Below are 22,913 nucleotides of genomic sequence, written 5' to 3' on the forward strand. Positions count from 1 at the left end.
CAATATATATAAATATAATTTTTAATTGAATTTCTAAATTTTTTCTGCTTATGTATTCACCTAATGGTAATAAAACCATCACACAGCAGGGAATTTTTAAGTGATGCTTTTAAAAATGCCAACTCTCTAATTTCATGGCAGATTTATATACAAAGATTTGCGTGCTAAGGAAGACAAGGGAAGGAGTTCAGACCTGCATGGATGAAGATGAAAAACTTGTAATACTAAATATTCAGAACATGTAAGATAGCTTACAAAGGAAGCACATTGTCTACAAATGATATGAGCTAGTATTCAAATTCTAAAACTTTTTATTGATAATTACCTACTTAATAATCATGGGTTTAAAGAAAACAGTGAGAAAGACCAATAACCCTAAAGTTGTAGATTATAGGCAATTTATAGATTAACAAGATTTTCCTTTTTGTTTTTTTAAAACTTCGTGTACACTAAGTATAATTTTTGTTGGAAAATTATAGAATACTTAATTATTATGCAATAATTGATTCAACTATTCTCTCATATATTTCTATAAAACTTTAGCTATGCCCAGGTAATTTGAATATCAAAATCTTGATATTCATGGATTTGCCATAAAAACTGCTTTATCTTATGTAGGGAGTTACTTGCTGGAAATATGATATAAATGAAAAGAATGGACATTTTAAAAACAAACTATGTTGCATTTTAAATGCTTTTACTAGTTGAAAAATGATGATTAAATATAAAATAAGTACCTTGTCCAGAATATCAAGAGTCCATAGTACCTTTCTGACAACATAAAACTACATAGTTACTATTTTTAGCTGTAGTAAGTAGATGGCTGCATAAATGAGATAAAATTGTATGCAATATATCTCCCATTAGTCTGAATAGAGCTTGAAACTGATTATAGGACTTGAAACTGACTTAACTCATTCAGAATATAAACTCTTAGCTATTGTCAGGAATTCTACTAAGGAAAATGGATGCAAAGATTGTGATGAAAAAGAGTATCTTCCCACACTATCCTTATAGGCTAACTCCCTTAAGTAGAGCCCTCTTCGGTCCTTTCAATGCAAGCAGTTTATTTGGTAAGGGTGTACATTTTAGCACCATAGCCAGACTCATTGCTCTGCTCTTCAGCAAAACATAAAGGTAGGCAGAAATTTATATTAAAATAATTGCTTAATTAGTAGTATAATAGTGGTTATAATAATATGATATTTCAAATATAAATATAAATAATATTTCAATTACAAATAGAGAATATATGAAATAAAACTACTTCACATGTTAAAATTTAAAAATTTGCTCACACTGAAATGCTGCAAGACTGGGGTGCTGGAGCAAGATTCTTAGCTAAATATTTAACTTGACCAACAGAGCTTAGTTTATGAGCCAGCTCAAGCAGTTTTTAGCCTTCTGAGCTTTCTGAGTCTCAATATCCTCATGGGTAAAGATAAAGCCAAAATGTTGACATGTGAAAGTTACAACCATCGCTAGGTAGAAGAGCATATGTGAAAGGGCCTAGCACCCACAAATGATAATTATAAGTTTCTCTTCCTTTTCTCTTACTTTCTCTTCTCTTACTTAAACTACTATATATTCCTATTTTTACACACATAGAAAAATAATTTACAACATTTACCTGTTAATTTATTTAAGAACTTATTTTTGTAACTGGCTTTTCTCCAAAAAGTGATACAATATAATTTGCAACAAGATCATTTACAAGACATTAGTGGGAAAATATAAATAAATGTCTGGATGAAAAAATACAGATACACAATAAATAAACATTTATGTCATTGATACAGAGCCATACCTCCAAGGTTTTTGTCCTTCAAAGTGAACAGAGAGAAAAAACAAAATGTGGTACATACAAATGGAATATTATTCAGTCTTGAAAAGGGAATTCTGACACATACTATAATAAAGATGAATGTTTAAGATATTATACTATGTAAAATAAGGCAGCCACAAAAGGACAAATACTATCAAATTCCACTTATATGTATGAGGCGATGAGAATAATCCAATTCAATTAGACAGAAAGAATGGTGTTTGCTAGGGGCTGGGGATAAAGGGGAATGAGGAGTTGTTTAATAGGTATAGTTTCAGTCTCAAAAGCTAAAAAAAGTTCTGGAGATGGATGGTTGTGATGGCTGTACAACAGTGTGAATGCATTTAATGCTACTGAATTGTATGCTTAAAAATTCATTAAAATGGTAAATTTTATGTTGTATATATTTTACCACACAGTTTTTAAAAAGTTGGAAAATATGGATACAGAAATCTACTTCTTTTTTCTTTTTCTGCTGAATAAAATTATCAAATAATTAGAAATCAGTAACAGCAAAACAATAAACAAAACTTATTTCTGAATACAGAAAGCATCATAAGGCATATTATACATCATTATCAGTCAGTTAGTAATGACTCGGTCCAAGAAACAAATGAGTCAGTAGAAAATGTCCTCAATAGCATTTCCATAACATTAATATTAATTAATAATATTACAAGAGAGTAGCAATTTACCTGACATGGTTACAACTTCAATGCCAGGGCTTGTTGTAGAAATGACCCTGAGTTCAGTCTTTGCAATATTATGTGATGTTCCTTTCAAAACTAGATGTTTCCTCTAGAAGCCAAGTGCATGCAGTACAATGCCATTTCGTTAGGGATTGTAACCTAGGAATTCTCCAGGAAATTGGGTGGCGAAGAAAGGAATTAGATGTTTACACTCAAACTAAATTAAAGAACATAATTGTTTTATATTTCAGCATTTACTGGAGAGAGAAAAAGGAACCCTTCTACTCCTTATGACAGGCAGAATTCCCTGGAGATGGTGCTGGTTTGGGGGCTGGCTATCAGGAAAGCACTAAAAGCACCTGCTACTAGAAATGATAGGCAAGTTGCACCAGAGAAAATGGTAGAGATTAGAACATTTACTGCAATGTCAGGGGCTGAAGATGATTATTAGCAAAGTTCTTGGACTGTAACAGGAGCTTCATGGTCTCTAAACTATCATTGTCTCAGGGTTGGAAGCAGCAATTACTGGTTAAACACTATTCTGTTGAATGAGACTGTTAAGTGCATTGAAAAACATTGAGCATGTTTGGATCTTGCCCCAACTCTCCACCACAGATTAAGTAAGTCAGGGCTTACATATTAAATGTTTGTGTATAACCTGTATTCCATGAACTTTGTTGTCCTTCCCTGCCCAAAAAGCACCAATGATAAAGTACTCTGTACTCCCCCAGTCTTTTATCTCTTTTCTCTTTATCCTCCCTGTCAGTCAGTACTGTTCCACCTTTGTGCACATTTGCAAGGCCTCAGCAAGCACACACATGAAAATGATACTCATTGTGCACATAAAGGCCTAAGTTCTCACAAAAGGAAATTAAAGAAGAAGTCAGGGTTTCTGTAAAACTCATTGGGCACATAAATGGGAAACAATGAAACTCAGTTTGTATTCCCAACTCTGTTTATTTGCTATATAATCTTAACTTATTAAAGATACTATATTCCATTTTCTCATAATAATTATAATGTAACCCCTGTAATCATCCTGGGATATTAAGTCTTGGGTGACTATAAGTACAAATTCCCCCAAATTAGAAAATTATATGTTTCAGAGTTAACAGTATGTTTACAGCTAAAGATGTCTATATTTTAGCTATTTATTACAACTCCCTATACTTCTGATTTCTTATCACTAGTAAAAGATTGATTTCTTGGGTCTCTTTTATTGGCCCTGTAAGCCCAAACAATTTCGGCCAATTAATGATAAAGAAGAAATGAAGATGATAGTTCTTGCCTGCTGCATCTGCTCTTCCAGTTTGCTTAATATAGTATTCAAGTACGCAGCCAGCCTAGGACCACTTTACTATTTTCAGGTTCAATTCCTTTGCTGAATCAAATGCTTTCTCCCAACCTCCAACCTCTTTCCTCCTCTGCAGTAACAATCTTTGTTCCACTGGACAGTGATCTGTTGTTTACATGCCAGATTTTTTAAGCCACTGATTTATAGCTGGATGCTACAGGGAAATTCAAGCAACAGCTTGATCAGTAAAATAGGTAGTCATGCTTCAATTGTGCTTTGCTCTCTTACTTGGTAAGAGGCTAGACTGAAAAGCAAAAAGGACTGGGAAAATAGAAATGATTGCCTAGGATAGGGTACATAGTACTTTAGGATACAGAGATTTCAGCAGTGTGCAATGTGAACACAATAATGAACATGTCACTTTCTGAGATTTTGCTATTATGGATAGAATACGCTATAGGAGAAGAGAAGAGGGGATCTGAAAATAATTCATTGCATTGTGTTGGTATCTATGCAGCAATTCTGCTGTTTAAAACTTCTACCACTTTGTTTGTGGAAACCAATTAGATACAGGAAGTTTTTGGATGGTACACACAAATCTAGCCAGTCCCATCTCTTTTCAAAAGGCATGACAAGAAGAACGTGAAAAGACATTTGGAGTTTGTATGTGTGAGTGACAGGTAGCCCAGAGGCTGAGAAAAAGAGTTCCAACAATTATGCTTGTTGAAATGTAGTGCACATAAGTGTGCTCTTAAAACATTTAGTTTCGAGGGGTTTTTTATTTTTTGTATCTATTAGCATCTTTTAAAGAAAATGATTCAAAGGTACTATATCATGTGAAAACAATCACTAAAGTTCCTACTTCTGAAAAAACACAAGGGAATATTTATCTTTTCTATTGCCCAGACACCCAAGAGAGTTTTTTTAAAATAATTAAATGTCAGCATTTTAAATGCAAACCCTGTTTCCAAAAGGTTTATGACTTGCCTGTTAAAATGAGCACCAAGCAAGAATTCAGCATAGTGAGTACTTAGTGGATGGCAGTGACATTTCAAATGCATTTTTTCTTTAATGTATTATGGACACTATTTCTGAGAGATTGGCTAATTTCATTCTGGGACAATTCAGTGCCTCCCAAGATCTCCATCCCAGCTGCCCCACATAGGCATACTGTAGCCTGGGCAGAGTGTTCCAGAACACAGGTTCCGGGAACTCAGAAATCTTACCAGAGAATAAAGAGTAGAAGAGTAACTTCTCATGAAAAGTTGCTGGTTCAGTGAGCCAAATCATATTCTTATATTGGGGAATGTAGGAATTGGGGGGAAAGTTTTGGAAAACATGCTAAGTTCCATTTTATGGTGTGGACAAAATGTTATGGCTCATAATTTTCTGGTGAACTGATTTCAGATACACCTATGTAAAATAAACAGGGGAAACTGTGGTCAATATGTTGTGTTCAAGGTCTTGTGCTTCTGTCAAAGGACAAATAATTAAAGGCAGAAAGAAAAGAATGACCAAAGAGGGTGAAAAATGCACCATAGTTTTATGACAGTAGGAACACTGAGTTGAGAATCAGCAAATGGGGATTTGAGTTATTAATCCATAACTTGATTGTGACAGCAAAGCAAATTATTTCTGATCTTTAGGTCTTGGCATCAACTGTGAATTAAGGAATTCAGAACCTTTATTCTCAATAAATCTTACCCAGAAATTTAATTATTAATTCTTAAAAATGTCTATTTTTCTTTTCCTTTATAAATGCTACATTAAAATTCTTTAGCCTTATGACCAATTAAGTACTTTATATTTATGAAATAAACTCTTAGAAACTAAAAAAGCCTAATCTCATCAATTACCCTTCAATTTCCTATTTTTCAATCATATGAATTATATTTTATGAGATTAAGATGTATGGTGAGAATTCCATGATACTGAAGGATAATGGGGAACATAAAACTTAAAAAATGTGTTATTTTTTAAAAAATGAAAGCCACAGTGTATAATTAAAGTTTTTCTCTGTCATTCTGAAAAATATACAAAAGGTTAAGAAAAGCTTATTTTCACATAAAATAAATGTGCTAGAGTCATGGGGCACTTGAGACTTTTAAACCCAGGCAGCTGGGCCATTCATGCCTATAATCATTTTTGGCTGTACTTTTTGGCTTCATCCATAATGTTTCCCAGTTAATAATTATGGATGTTAGTGTGATTAAATATATATATAATCTTATTTGATTGTCTCAATTCTCTGTTTATTAAGTGCACCATGGTTTTTCTAGTAAGAATTTAGTACAATTTTTCATGTCCGAATACAGCATTTGGTCAAATTGTTGAGAGGACTTAGGCTCATAAATCTGTTTTCCTCACCATTGCCTCAAAATCTCCAAATGTCTGCTTTTTGCAGATGGAATCACTGGAGCAAACAGAAAGGTGGAGTTTGGTCTTGCTGGGTTTGATGTGGTTCGTTCTTATAGGACAAGTCATTTTCTATAAAGGGATTTTTAAAAATTGCTTTGCTGATAGTTGTTTTCTGAGTATCTTTGTCTGTTTATATTCAAATAAACTTTGATGGGAAACAATCCTTCTAAAGGCCAAAACATATCTGTAAACATAGCAAGGCATATTTTTTAATTTTCCATGAGCACTAACTCATTACTTAGTAGCAAATCTGTCAGTCTGCTGTTCCAAGTAGCTTCTGACTTTGCCAAAGTCATTAAAGTACCAGAGCAATATTAAAGGTTATATTCTCTTCTTTCTGTGCTGGAAGTGGACCTGTAGGTCAAAATGTAATAAAATAAGAATATATACCTCATCATGTACAACTAGAGAAAGTGTTGTGTTGCAGATGGCAGAGGCTTAAGGACTTCTTAAATTGATGTGCAAATTAATTTAAAAAGAAGTAGATTGATAGCTCTGGTGGACACCCCTCTGCCAATCTGGCACTGTCATTGAGTTAAATTATTTTGTGCAAGTGGTGCATAGATGATGAAAGGTAGTTACAGGTAAGGGAATAGCACTTAGTTACTAAGGGCAAGAAAATGTGGTGAACATGGATTTGTTGCTGAATTTAAAAGTTCAGAAATTATAACAGCTACACCACTTAATAAAGAGTAAAAATATAAGACAATATTTTTTGAATACCCTTATATGAAATTATAGACTATGATATACCTGTGCTCTCAAATCAAATATGTACAGTGTGTAGAGTTAGGTAAATCAATAATTTCAGGATATCTTTTATGCCTTTCACAGTCTCATTAATTAAAATATACAGGTAAGAATTAACTTCCATTAGGTAAAGAGCTTACATATTTCGTGCAGAAGAAAATGGTATAGGTTAGATACTTGCATTTATATAAAGAAAGAAAGAAAGCCAGTAAAGGAATAGATCAAGATAAAATAAGATCCTTTATCTTCTTATTCTAAATTGACCTAAACTTTAATTCAGATAATGGTAAAATGCATTGGATCATAATAGCATTTGTTCAAGTGAAATGAATGACAGCAATGCCACAGTGCATGAGCAAGAGGAATTGGGGATATTCTGTTACTAGCTTCCTGTAGCCCATGTGTAGTGGCATAGTGCTCTTTGTAGGCTGAGTTAAAGTAGTTAAAATACACGTATGTATTGTGAACTTTAGGGCATGTAGTAAAAAAAAAATAAGTAATAATAATCTATATGCTAAGAAAGGGTATAGAAAGGAATCATTTAAAATTTTCAGTTTATATCAAAAAAGGCAAAAATAGTGGTAAACTTAGTAAATATCAATATATTAATAATCACTGTAAATACAAATGATGTAACTATAATTGAAAGTCACAATTTGTCAGATTGAATTAAAAAAAGAATCAATTACAATTGACCTTCCCCATTTGTGAGTTCCCACCACCACGGATTTAACAAACCACAGGTAGGTTCCGAGGGCCAGCTGTATGAGGGCATTTTATACGGGGGACTTGAGCGTGGCAGGCTTTGGTAATCATGGGAGTCCTGGAACCAATCCCCACCGATACTGAGGGATGACTGTGTATGTTGTCTAAGAAGATCTGTTTTAAATATAAACACTCATACAGGTTAAAAGTAACCTGTAAGTCCCTCAGAGACTTTCTCCAATTCAGGAAGTAATTCCACCTTCCACCAAATAGCCCTCTGTCTATCTCTGAATTTTGCGTAGCTGTGTCACACATCACGGAATTTCAATATATTGGTTCTTTTCCCTGTAATGCTAATCCCTTTGCTTTTCTCATTGATCATAACCTTCTCATCCACCTTGTTTCCTCCACACCACTCAGTTATATATTTATAACTGTATTGTGTTTGTTGATTTAACTGGTTTGTTTTATTTCTTTGGTTAGACATCAGCTTTATAAGAATAAGGACCAGGTTTGTCTTGCTCAGTGAAGTCATTCCAGGAATTGGATTAAGTGCTTATCATTATTAGTTCAAAATAGATGGGAATTGAATGAATGATTTGCTAAAGGAATTTTAAAAACAACTTTTAGTACATTTCATGATTAACATGGCTTAATATGTTAATACTTTTATTTTGCCTTAACAAAAATTGGCAGTGAAAATGCAAAATGGGGGAGGAAATCAAGAGATACGTGCTGATGGCTTTTCATTTGATCAAACACAAAAAAGGGATTGCTTCATCCTCCTAAAGCAGAAACCTCAAAATTCAGATGCAATGCTGGTATAAATTAGGTATGAATTATATAAACAGAGAAAGTTCTTTGGTTCTTTGTTCTCAAAGGACACTTAGCAGGGACACAGGTGAGAAGCCAGAGCCCACTGAATGTGAGTGCTAGCAACCATGGAACTATTGACTCACGCACAACAAAGGCATTTCATAAACAGAAGTGACATTGAATTTGGATTTCCAGCTCTGTGGGGCATAAACAAATGAAAAACAAAGATTTCACAATGATTTCCCTTGCTTGTTATGGGAAGTTCAGCTATGTTTGTAGTATGGTTATTGCCATGAAGAGGAAGTCAGGTCCACTCTCCCTTTACTGTCACCACGTCAAGATCCAAGTAACCATAGCAACATTCACTCATCCTCAAAGCTTTTAAAAGAATTTAAGATTAGGGCTTAAAAAGAAACGCAGATGCTCTTCTTAAAGTTAGGTTTATACAAGGAAGGAAAACCCCCTTCATAAGAGAGACTACGGTTTTGGTGAAATGCAACAAATTCCATACTCATAAAACTTAATATTTTAGTTAATATTCTTGGCCAGTTGTCAACAGAAGCTCCTCTGCTTAAAGCCAGTACTGTAGAAGTCACATAGCAATCAACGCTCGTTGACTGTCAGGAGGCAGGGAGACATTACTGGAGCTAACAGGAGTGTATGGCGGTGCTGAGGAAAACGTGGTTTTAATAGTAAGCAAAATAATCACAGAGTTTAGGTAACAAGGAGACTAAGTCTTTTGCATAGCCTGAACACACTAGAAATTTCAGTAAGAGTTGCTTTTAGATCAAATAATTTTGTGGCTGAAAATCTAATGTTTTACTTTGTATGCTGGCCATTTCCTCCATGTATGACTTTTTAATGCTTTCAATTTAAGTCGTCAAAATATTACATTTCAGCAGGAAACAAGTGTGTTGTGAACTACATTTCACTTCCTACACTTTCAGTTATGGTCATAGCACCTGGTGGCCAGCAGTCATTTAAAGAGCTTTTTGTGAATTCACAGAAAGTCACAGATGCACTGTTACAGGTATTCAGTCCTAGGCTACTGATTTATGGAATGAGGAATGATTGTCAAAGGAAAGTTGATGAAATTTGCATGTACGTTGATAATTAGTGAATTGTTCATTTTCACTTGGTTACATTTCATTTATTCTGAGCAAAGATCTGTTGTGAAGGAGAGTCCTATTTTAAGGTGATTCTTGCATAATTTTGCAGAAAAACATTCACATAATCTTACTTTTGAAATTAATGTGGTACAATCTCGTATCAAATGAGAAAAACTTCCGAAACTACTGAAATACAAACAGAAGATAAATGCTCACATTCACAATACCTATTACTGACACATATCTACTATGGATTTAATATTTATTGAGTTGAAAGATCATATATACAAATTTAAAATGATTTGTGCGCTTTCAAAGTGCTCAGATTTTTACCTGTTGCTGCAGTGTGTGTGTGTGTGTGTGTGTGTGTATAAATATGTATCTGTATCTTGCTTGCTTTAATATAATAAGTTAGAGACAGTTTTACTGGCCACACACATAAAACCTGAAAATCAAATTTAAAAGCACATTCTAGAGGTATTTTTTGAAAATAGAACTTTGGGTAGAGAGATTGATGATTATCATCATTTATACATTCTGGGAGCCAGATACATTATTTTTCTTACATGATTTGTATAAGGAAACTCAATCTTACTCATCTTAAAAGTTCAAAATACATTATATTGGCAAATAATCTCAACCTGACAGAAAGATGATCCTGCACATCAGTGCAATGTATTTTAGCATATCACATTTTTAAACCTACTAATATTCTCCCAGGAAGTCCTTGATGGTATACATTGAATTACGTTCATATTAGGAAAGCTATAAAGTAACTGTTAATAAAACATGAAGATTCTCTGAACGTCAATAACTGGATAAAAGTTTGAAGCCTTGCACTTATACACTGACTTTGGGATATAGAGGTTCTTCTTACAAATGTACTTAGTCATGTTTCTAACAGATATTCTAAGATTGGATTGCATTAGTCTGCCTAGCTGGTTAGCACTATATCAAAAAGCATTGTTTTTTCAGGTGTATTTTTTGGGAGAGGGATACTAAATTTTTTTAATAGCAGCTATATTGAGATAAAATTCACTTGCCATAAAATTCACCCTTTAAAAATATTCACCCAGTGTTTTTAGTGTATTCACAAAGTTATGAAACCATCACCACTGTCAAATTTCAGAACATTTTCATCACCTCCGAAAGAAATCCCACACATTTCAGGTGTATTTTTAATTGAAGGTACAGTTCTCTCTAAAAACTGAGGAGAAAATGCTGCTTAGAGCCATGTACAGCTATCATGATATTTTCTGGTTAAAATGAACAGTTTAGTCTCTCACATTGGTCATTTTTCAGTTTCATTTTTATGGCAGACATTTCAAAATAAATGAAAAATGCAATGTAATATTAAAACTAACTGCCTTTAAAAAATTGATATACTTGGCATGTTAAATTTTGTAAATTGTAGGTGTATTCCATTACTTTGGTACATTTATGTATTATAATATGATTGTCATTGAAGCAATATTTATCATACTACTTCATTATAGTACAATATTATTGTCTATATTATAAAGTGCATTAGATTTCTATTATTTGCTGCTTGTTACCAAAAAAAAAAAGAAATACTTCATGAATTTACATGTTATCCTTGTTCAGGGACTGTGATAATCTTCTCTGTATTTCAGTTGTAGTGTATGGGCTGCCAAAGTGAGCATTTGATATTATGTCTTGAGTTATCATAAATAAGATGGACTTTAATTATTACTAGTGTCTGCTCTATTAACAGCTACAGTATTAAAAGTCAAGGTACTCGATTGCAAAAACTGGTACAGAAATAGAAATTATTCATTGTTCCTTAAGTCAGAAACATATTAAAACAACAAGAGAAAATCTAAGAGTTTCAATAGAATACAGAGAAGATATTTTATTGAAAGTAAATTAGTAATGACATTTTTTTTGAACAGTATTATTTTTCTAAAAGACTCACTCTGCCTACTTCTCACATGGGCTAAAGTAATGTTTGCTACTCTTGGATTCAGACCTTGGCCAGATGACTTGCTTTCAGTAATTCGATGTTGGCAGATGTGACAAAGCTGAGAGTTACTCTTCCATTTCTTTCACAACCATAAGAAAATCACACCCTGGCTGGCTACTGGGCCCAGGAGAAAGACAGTAACTTTGCAGGCAGGAATAATTGTTCCTTTCTTTTCGTAGCCCAGATCTACTCTGAATAAATGACAGTGGTTTTAACATGACGACTTTTAAGAATTTTGCAGCCTTCATATGGTAGTAGTTCACTGATTGCCTGAATTCAAGCAGCTGAAACAGCCACTTTTTAGCAATGTCTTGACACATTTGATTTCCTCAGCCTAACATTCTCATACCCTTTCCAAAGCCTGTCTTTCATGGTCTTCTTCAAATGCTGCATTTCTCTGAAAGCAGCATTGATTTATCAAGTTTTATCTGTTTCAAGAACACAGCTTTTGTATTGTTTTGCAGCACTTAAAGCTTATACCTTGTGTTATAACTATCTCTGTATTTTTCACATATCTACATCTGGAGTAAACCTGGGAAGTGTGGCTTGTGTCACATTTCTCTCACTATTCTTGGGCTTTAGAATCTGGATATTGGTTATTATGCAGATTTCATAAATATTTTTACAGTGAAATATATATATGTGTGTATATATATATATATATATATGTATATATTTAAAGCAATGTATTCCTGCTTTATTAGAGGAATAAGATGGGGAAATATGTCAATTACCATAAGAGCAAGTATAAACATAACTTCAACACATTGCAAACCAGTCTTGGAATTGTTGGTTTGGAGAGTTGAGGGCTCCTTCGTTGGCTTTGACTTGCCATTACGTCAAGCATTTTCTTCTTGTACTATGACTAGGAAACCTCTGCTTTAATCCACTGATATTCAGGAGATGTTGTCTTCAATGTCTTTAAAATTAGCAGGAAAGCATTCGTTTGATGTACAGATGGTCTTATCCTAGTGAACAAAACTGAGTATTTTTGAGTTAGAGTATTAAGATACCTCTAAGTATTGCTCCTGCTACAACCCTGGGATCCACAAGGAGTCTTGGTATATTTTAAATGTATCTAAATGGAGAATGACAATTAGAATCCAAGAGCTGGTTTCTGTGTGTGCTGTGTATTACAAGGGTGCTATTGCTTGCAAATCTTCCTAGTGTGCAGTGTTAGGGAATGTTAAGTATGTTTACTAACCCACACAAATATACAGTCTGTATTTATGGATCTAATTATTTGTGTGTGGATATAAATTCATGCCTCCATAGTTGACCTTGAACACAGGGGTTGGGGTGCTGACCCCATGGAATCAAAACTCCAGGCATAACTTAGAATTGGTCCTCTGTAATTGGCTCCTCCATATCCGCAGTTCTGCATCAAAGGATTCAGTGGTGGACTATGTAGCACTGTAGTATTTATTAAAAGAAATCTGCATTTAAGTGGACCTATGCAGTTCAAACTCATGTTATTCAAGGATCAGTTGTGTACACACAATGCATTTTATGAATAATATAAATGTGTTTTATATATGTAAAATTTGTTCAAGTAAGTTGATTTCAAATCCAGTATCTTAGAGTTAAATGTAGCCTGCCTCCCTACCTTATTTGTGAGTTATTTCTCCAGCAGTGAGAAACTTGATTCTTACTAACTACAACATATTTACTTGTTGGATTAACTTTGTATAGTATATACAAAGCTATTTCAGAATTGCCATCTATACTTCCATGCTCCTGCTTAAAATATTTTTTAAATATACACATACATATATTCTTACAGCATTCAGTCAAGGCACTGTTTTCTAAGTTACTTAAAATATTTCTTTTCTCCGTACCCAGTCAGCATGTTATCGGTTAGGTTTACTTGTCAGTGTTTGTTTTTCATTTTTAGTTTTACCACATCCTGATTGATTTTGATTGTTAATTTATTTGTGGGGTAGTGAATGGTATGAGAAACATGGCTACAGTTCTAACACAGTCCTACAGTCACTTCCTCCTAATCTCTGCTGTTGTATTACCAGTACCTTCTTTCCATTCCTTTCTGTCCACCCCTGATAGGAGATCAGAATCTTTAGTGTCTGGTTTTATCCTTCCATTAATGCCAAAAAAATGCTCAAAAAAAAGATGCAAGCTTGTTGAAAATTACAGGTGCCAAACTGAAGTAGTGAGAAACAACTAGAGCAAAAATGTTAATATGTTAGTATTTTATTATTACCCATAAAACAAAAAAATTGGGGATCCATAAATGTATAAATGAATATCACTCTTAAAATATATATTAACCACAAAGGAACGCTGCTAACTTTACAGTGGAAAAAATAGAAAGGACAGCATCACCAGTAGTAACAAATAATGGCATTATGACCCTTGTGATGTGATGCTTTAAGAACTCAACATCAGCTCTGTGATATTCTTGACAAAAATACATAGTCAGCAAGAAACCTCACACTCACCCCAATTAACTAACATTAGACACAGTAAGTTGATGTTCTTTGAAAGTGTCAAGGTCATGAAAGGCAAGGAAAGCCTGAGGAATAATTTACAGACTGAAAGAGACTAAGGAGAAATAGTAACTAAATACAAAGCGGGATCCTGGATTTGATCTTGGAGTAAAAAGAAAACATCAGTGGAAAAACTGGGGAAATTTGAATGAAGTCTTTTAGTTCATTGTGTTTTACCAGTGTTCATTTCCTGGCTCCAACAATTTCACCAAGGTTATGTAAAATGGAAATACTAGAGAAAGCTGGAGGAGGGATGTAAGAAAACTGTAGAAATTTTCAATCAGCCTCTAAGTCTAAAGTTAGTTTCAAAAAAAAAGCTTTAAAATATCCCTAATTTTTTGGGATTCTAATATTTTATTAATAACTATCAAAACTATAGTTAGCTATAAATATCTTTCATGCCAGAATTTGGAGTAGGATCCAGCTCTCTTGATTCCAAGTTCAATAATCTTTCCAATACTCTGTGTTCTTCCACATCTGGGGATATTTTTACTCAAAGTACAATTGATTCGGTAATGCATTGAACCTGAAGTCTATTGTTAGGCATTATAAAATACAAAGCTCATTTTGTATAAGAGCTTCATATACCCCTATTCTTGACTTCCCTAAAAATAATCCGTAAACTCCTCCACTTAATTTTGTGGTTACTCAATTACTTACTCTCTACAAAAGAGTGAGCAATCCAAGGTTTATTTTTAAGAAGGCAGTAGATTGTCCTTTTTTTTTCTTTTATAGATCTTAGAATTGGAGAGCAGAGAAAAATCATTTAGAATATTTTTACATTCCTTTCCTGTCCTAAGATTGTTCTTAACATTGGTTGCTTCAAGTTATCCCTGCAGTTTTATACTCTTTCTGCTTCTTTGGGTGACATTAAAAAAAAAACAAACAACTTTTAATAAAAACAGTATGTCTTTTATGAAAACACTATCAATAGAGAACAAATAATAATTATTAATATACATAATAAAGATATTTCCCCTGACCCCCAAAATCAGCATTCATTCTATAAGCCATAGTTAAAATCATACTTTCTGATGCTTAATTATCAAATAATACTATAAGGAGTTACTAGATTTTCTCACTTTGCTCTCTGATTTGGCTGCATTTTCTGGTGCCACATTTTTATGTGACTGGTAGATTGTTACTGAGATGCTACCATTTGTTAAAACATGCAGAAAATTAAGCTTACAGAGTCACATGCTGAATTTTACAGATAGTTCTATAATATTGCTATTAGTATTGAGCTATTTATAGAAGTTAATGAAAATGATACTATATAACTGTGATATACAGAAATTAAACATTATGTAAAGAATCATCATTTGGGTTTTATCAGTAAAATACAGATTTTATTAAATTAAAATTCTAGGTTTTGAAATATTAGGCTAAACTTTCCAAACTTATATCATTTCCTTGAATCTTGTGCTATTGCATCTGTAATGTCATCATTTAAGTAATTGATTTTGTGTGAGCTTCATTCCTGTTCTGATTAGCTAATTGAGAAGATTATAATTGTCATTTTGACTTAAAACTTGAAGTTACTTCTAAGAAAGATCCTGCACAGAAACACATAGAGACAAATCCATTTAAACAGCACATTACTTTGAGGATCCCACAGAGCTGAACTCAATAGGAGCTCTTGATAATGCAAACCCTGGGGACATCCTTATTAGTCTGCCCACCAAGTGGACTGTGTCTGTGTTGTGAACTCTGTAAGTTAGCAATAGCCAATAATTTAAAGCTGGTAGAAGAGTCACTCCGGACATTTAAAATGCAATCACCTACCCTTTTCTGGCATTTAAAATAAAATGAGTCAGTGGAAAGTTGGTGAAGTGGACTTGAGACTCTCCCTAGAGATATATGAAGTTGTCATTTGATTTTGTAATGCCAAGTTTAAGTTAAACATGAACCTTTAACCTGTTTAGGATTTCCTCTTCTTGACATGGTGGGGATGAGGGACGTGATGTATCATCAAATATTTATTGAGTGTTTATAATTCTTGGTCTCCAGATAGAGGAAAGTAAAAGATATTCTGCTTAAACTAAACTATGCTCCAATGGAGTGATTACCAAATGGCTGATATACGTGATGATGGTGGCAGGATGATGAAGATAATAATGATAAAATATTTAAATTTAAATACCAAAAGAGACACAAATAACAGAGGGGACATGTTTAGGTAGGGTGTGGTTGTCAGAGTCCAGAATAGGTGGCATCTCAAGACTTGTGCCCTCACTGATGTCCTTAAATTTGTCTTCATTCTCTTCCTCTGAGTTATGGAGTGTTACTAGGTTTTATTGAAACCACTACCATTAACTTCCTATGTAGATTAAAGAGAGATGTCAATCAAGTTAAATGTCCCTTCAATCTGTTCCTATGTATACTATACATAAGAGTTTCTAAAGTAGTCACATGGAATTTAATTGAAAGTATTTCAGAGACCAATCCCAAACTCACTGATTATTTTTATTCTTTGAGTCATTTCACTGGGAATCTTGGAAACCATGAGTAAATCTAAGTTTTGAAGCTACCATATTACTCGGAAACCTATACATTAAAGTTCCCCATCCTCCCCCATGGCAAGTTACTATAATATATTAAATTTCAGAAGATACAAGTCACATAGGATCTTCTAGTGCAATTTACATAAAATCCACCTGCTTCTTAATAAAAAAAAAAAAACAAGGAAAATCTGACAACAGTGCCATTAGAAGAGACACAAGGCAGAAGTTCATTCACAGCTTCATTTATAAGAAGCAAGCACAAGAACTACTAGAAACACATAAACTTTTGTTCTATAGCTGTTGTAGTTTAATATATTGTATCATTGCAGGAACAAGATTAGTGACTGGTGAATTATGATACTCCTCTTTATCATCTGGAAACACGATACACATATTTTCAAACCTCACTGTCAAGTGAACATTAACACTTTGGTGTTGATTTTACCTCCAAGTCTGTGTTAGTCTTTTCATTCTTAAGCCATAGCACTTTTAAAACTAAAAAAAAAAATAGCATCATCAAAAACTGGTTTTGCTTTGGCTTGGCATTATATAAAATAGAATTCGGTTTGCGTAAGTTCTTGTGTTCTTGCTACAGTATGCATAATATTTTGGTGTTAATAGCTATGTTTTTGAAGACCAATATGCATCGGGGGTTGTGAATAGTGCATTGCTTATATTATTTCACTGAGATCTCTCAGTAGCTCATTTGATCACATTTATGTACAATGAAACACAGGACTGAAGATGTGATGCCACACAGCCGGTAAGGGTGGAAGATTTAAGCCCGCACCTGACTGATTGGTACCTTTGTGCCTTTCAACACTTCAAAGGGTGTACAAATTCATAAAAAATTGTGTACACAATTAGATTAGCATTCACAGTCCTTAATTTTGGTTCTCGAAGGACTCAAAGGAAACATTTGTTGGGAAAGTGTACATTTTTTTCTTCTCAGTTCTTAAGAAAACACTCAGCACTTTACTTGCAATACTGCCTCCTGGACCGTTTATTCATAGCTTTGTGTTGACCAGCAGGTATATGATTAAAGTGGGTTTTTTCCCCAGAAGAATATTGTAGTTTCTGAATGAGACTTTTTATAGTTCTAGAGAGAGTCCAAAGTAGTGATCACACTTTATATTGCCTGACAGAATTTTGATGAATTTCTCTCTAGCTAGAAGAAAAATATTTACCTAACTTCTACTTGGGCATGAGATAACACTATTAGGGAAACTGAACTTCAGATGACCATGAAGTTTAAATTACTGACCAATAAAATCCAACTCTTCATTTTACCTCAATCTGGAAAATCGAAGCGTCTTTTGAGAAATTTACTCCATTTCTATCATTTTATTATGGTCAATCCCTATTCTCTCTCCCATTTATAAATAAATCGATAGGAACTTGAGAGGTTATATCACATCCTACTTTGTCAAAAAGCCTACCTTTTTGATGATTTCTAAAATGCCAATTAAAGGGCAAGTTGTTTGAACTACTTCCTGCAAACAATTCTCCTAACATTAAGGTGTCATAAGACATCCAGGAAGGCTAACCTGTTGATACTAGAAACAAGGCAGTATCATAATTTCTTCTTACCATCGTGTGTAATGCACAGCTTCAGGGAATGGATCCTATAAAAGTAAATTATCTAATAGTTACATTTTTAAATCTCGAGAAGTATCTCAAACTGGACCATAGGACCCAGTCAGGGAAGAATATTACCAGTTTGGAATGGAGTACATATTGAGGGAGGAAGTCCTTGGAAACTCAGGTTATGATTTAAATTTTTCTGATTTTTCTCTAAAAATTAATGCTTTGACATTTAGATATTTGAGGATGGGCCTAGTTGACAGTTGGGAATGATATTATTTAAGTGTCCAGAGGCCAATCATTATTAAGATGTGGATGCTTTGGAGAGCTTCCATTTATCAATTTAATTCAGAAATAAATTTGGACAGGTGGTTGAACACAGAACATCTTCCCAAATGACTGAGGAGACTCCTACAGAATGACTCAGTTCGTGAACGTTAGGCATTATACTGTTCAGCATCTTGTCTCTTCTGGAAGAGGCATGCTGCAGATTCTTCTTGAACTGAATACCCTACTTGTCTTTCCTCAAACTGGCTGAATTTCAATCATTTTCCCTAGTTTTCCACTCAGCATCCCTTTTAGTAACAGCAATTTCACTTGGGGGGAGGGGATTATCCACTCCCTCTAGAAGTTTATTTTTCGTTTTGTCAGTCATGAAAAAGTCAAGTCAGTCCTCTGAAAAAGATCATGTATGCAATTACGGTTTCAAAGACTAGAAAGAGTGACAAAAAGAATCAGGTTTAAAGTTGGCTTTCACTTGGGTTTACTACTGCACAAGGAAAAGTGCAGTGCAACTGTTATCTATAAGATCAAAGAGATAATTGAGTTGACTACACTCCATTTTTTTTTTTTACTGGTTCTTCAGGTTTCCCAGTTTTGATCAGAGTGTCATATCCACCTTTCTTTGAATGAAAGGTGAGCATTTGATTCAAGTTAGGCCAGTGCAATTTTCTCCTCTGAGAATTTAAATATGAACTAACAGAAGCTGATTCATTCTGGAGCTAATACTTTTGTGTCCGATCGAAACGATCTTTTTGTTCCTCTTACTTATATCCTTCTATTCTGGGAACTATCTTACATTGGGCAGGGTTTTTGTTTTTGTGTTTGTTTGTTTGGTAAATCTGTTTTTGTTGGTTAAAACCTCCAAACCATAATCCCTTTAATTTCATATACCCAGTCACCATTAATTTTGTGCTTTCATTCCAAAACTATAACATGATAATATATTTAAATCTAAAATATCTCTGGGAGAGCATACTGCCCTGGGATTTGTCAATTGTCCATTGTTTCCATTACATCGTAATTTCTCTGAATCAGTGATTGTCCTTATGAAAATAATGTATTATTCAAAAAGTAAATTTTGATATTAACTTGCATTTTTGTGTCCCTTTCCAATCTAAATAAAATTATATCCTATTTTTGAAACTTAGCTGATTTTATATATTTATAATTCTTGGGCTAGATCCCTTTCCACAGAGGACAGATGAGAATTTTTGTATATAACAATGGGCTCTGTTCACTAACAATACCTCACCTATGAATTTTAAAGTGTCACATTTTCATAGGCAGTTCTACTGATACATTCTTTCTTTTTATATTAATAGACAGTTCCTCCATTCTTTTCACACTTTTTTGACATGTTTATTAGAATACTGTTTTTTACCTGATTAGGAGTAATGGTCAGTATGGTCTAATTGTATTTCAGATTACTTTGCAAAACTATACTTACTTAAAATAATTTTTAATTGTTTAGCACATAGGAAAATGTCTAGCACCGTGCAATAGGCTGTGTATAAATTGTTTGAAAGTATGAATGAATTAACACAACAATGAAATTTTCTTTGTATTAAGGTAAACAAATCATTTAATTGATAAGTAAAAGGTAAGTTCATATGACATTAAAAGACCACAATTCAAGTATAGACATTCTTAAATTACCAGTGTAATATTTAAATATGACTTATACATATGTTTGTTTTCAATGAAAACAATGACATAATGTTGAAATTAAATTTGTTATAAATATGTGTATAGCTTCAGAAAGTAAATCTGTCTTTAGATATAATTTCAATGAAAAAATCTTCCATTTCTGTGCTTCTGCAGTCTATTTATCATATATTTTTTAATTTTTACATTCTTTACTTGCTATCACTAGATTCTGGGATCTTAAAGACAGGAATTATATTTTGAAGTTTTAAATCCTTAGGTTTCAGAAGGTGTAAAGGGGGAAATGGGCATCCAATCTATATTTAGAGATTAAATTTATTAAGAATTACAAGTACTGCTTCATAGTCATTTCATACTGCAAATATGCACTGGTATAATCATATTAAATATTTTGTTATATGAACCCTAATAGTAATTATATTTAAAATATAACAATTATTATTTCTTTAACACATTCTACTTACCGACTTTTATTTCAGCTTTCTCCCCACTCATTTCAAAATGTTCTTAGTATTCCTACAATTGGGCTGGCATTTCTTTTTAAAAGAATGTACTAAATATTGTTCTTCCATGTTATTTGTTTTCAAATCTTCTTTAAAAAGAAATTTCACTCTTATCCCTGAAGAGCTCTCTTATTCACGATTTCATACCTTTCTACGTTTATCACTTGACTTCAAGTTAGTTTTTTATCTGTATAATTTTTATGTCAGTTCCAGAGATTCGATTTCTACTCTAGCTCGTCTGTTGAAGCATTTTGCTTTAAAATGTAGGTTAAATTAATATTCAGATGTGGTAAGGTCAGTGTATCAGGAGATGACTGCCATTGAGAAAAGTTTGCTATAGTCACAGATTCCAAGGGAAAGGAGCACCTTATACCCTGGGAGGCCATCTGGGGAAGCACCAGGGTCAGTCAAGAGACAGAACAGTCAGGGGAAAATTTGGGGCAATGATCGTTGTTGTGATTTCCACGGAAAGGAATGGGCAAGGACAGAATCAGCAGATTTAGGATTAACTAGTTTGAATAATTTCAGAGAGTTCTCATACAAAGGCTCTTCCACGTTGTCTGGTACTTGGCCATGGGTGAATAGAGCCGAGGAACAGTGGCCCTGATTGTGAGAGTCTTGTAGAGTTCATGGTTGGTGTGCAGGTTCTGGAATACTGGTTTGCATAAGAAAGTCAAAATCTTAGTCAACTCTTTTGATCTGAGATTACCTAATCCTACAAGAAATTATCCCTCCAGTGTCAGCAAGGCCCCAGATGTCAAAGCATGAAAATTGCAGAAAATGAAACTATATACTTAACATATCTTTTCAAAGTTCTTTTACAAATTGACAAACTTTTATTCGTTATTTTGATTCATTACATTGTTATATATCAGTTCAAGTACTTGAGTGGTGTTAAGCAAGCTTTTTCTTTCAGAAAGCTTGTAGGTGTCTTACTATGTAATTATACCAGTTTAAGGATTCGGTGAACCTGCCTTTTATTGATTCCATCTGGCTGCCAAGCACAGGCTTGCACATCTGCTTATAGGTAGCTCCCTGGGTACTTTCTGAACCCCACATAGTGATCAGTATGGCACAGTAGAAAAAAATCATCTAACTACAATGTAGGAATAACAAATTGTACTTTTTAAATAAAGTAAAGTTTTTACTTTTGGTTTACTTTACACACAGTGGATGTCAGCTTATTTTAATGGTTTATCATATTCAGCTTTTTTTGTGTGGTTTGTTAGTTTGCGTCTTAAATTATTTGAGTTTTAGAATCTTTTCACACAAACTCTCTCAAGTTGTTTGTTCCCTGTTTTTCATCTTTTTAAAATGAAGCCATTGTTATTTAAGGAAATGAGTACTTCATTTAACATGTTTTGCAAACATTTCCTCTGGTTTATTTTTGTTGTTGGTATTTTTATAAAATGTTTATAAAATAATTTTTATGAAACAATTTTATAAAAATCTTGTAGAATCTATTTTATCAGCCTTTTACTTTATGATCTTCTAGTTTTAGGTCAAGCTTAGAAAGACCTTCCCTACTTCAAATTTATAAAATTACTTAACAAGACGTTCTTCAACAGCTTAGTTTCCCATTAATATTTTCACTATAGATTCTTTTAGTCCCTTGGAATTCATATTGCTATTAAAATGTTTTCTTAATCATGTAGTAAAACCTGGTATATATTTGGGACTGTTTACAGACTCCATTTTTTCTCTAGTGATACTTTTTTTTTTTTGTCAATAATACTAAATGTTTTAGTAACTGGCAGGTCTTTTTTACTCTTATTTGCTTTTATCCTGACTATGTTCTAATTCTTTTTACATGCTTAATTTTCAGACAACTTTAGTATAATTTTATCGATTTCCAATAAAAAAAGTTATTTTATTTGAAATTAAGTCCAAAATATTGGCAATTTGGGGAGAATTGATACTCTAAAATACTTAGTATTTTAACCCATAAACATTAAATGCTGTTTTTCAACTCTTGTGGGAAGTGATACAATGTATCCTCCAATGAGCTCCACCTTCTGGTGTTTATGTTCTGCTGTGATTCGTGGGTGTTACCTACAACTTGCTTCTAACCAATTGAATATTTCACAGGTGATGTAATGGCATTTCCATGATTATGCTTCATAACATTATAATTTCTACCTTAGTAGAAGACCCTCTCCCTTGCTTGCTTTGATAAAACAAATTTTTATATGCAGTCTTCTCCGTTGAGGCCCATGTAGCAAGGAACTGAGTGTGACCTCAAGGTGATAGCCAGGGATAAGCTGGGGCCTTTAGTCCAACA

The 22,913-nt window shown here is 33.5% G+C and overlaps 1 long non-coding RNA gene and 1 other non-coding gene across 5 annotated transcripts in view; one reads left to right on the forward strand and one right to left on the reverse strand.

The window, feature by feature from the left end:
* Positions 1 to 22,913, forward strand: part of LOC140689280 (uncharacterized) — a 668,228-nt gene that overhangs the window by 6,559 nt on the left and 638,756 nt on the right. The window lies entirely within an intron of this gene.
* Positions 11,167 to 11,270, reverse strand: LOC116285633 (U6 spliceosomal RNA). The gene has a single exon (XR_004195325.2). It is a non-coding gene; the product is annotated as a U6 spliceosomal RNA (small nuclear RNA).

The sequence above is a fragment of the Vicugna pacos genome, chromosome 25 (genome assembly GCF_048564905.1).
Source record: "Vicugna pacos chromosome 25, VicPac4, whole genome shotgun sequence".
NCBI lineage: Eukaryota > Metazoa > Chordata > Mammalia > Artiodactyla > Camelidae > Vicugna > Vicugna pacos.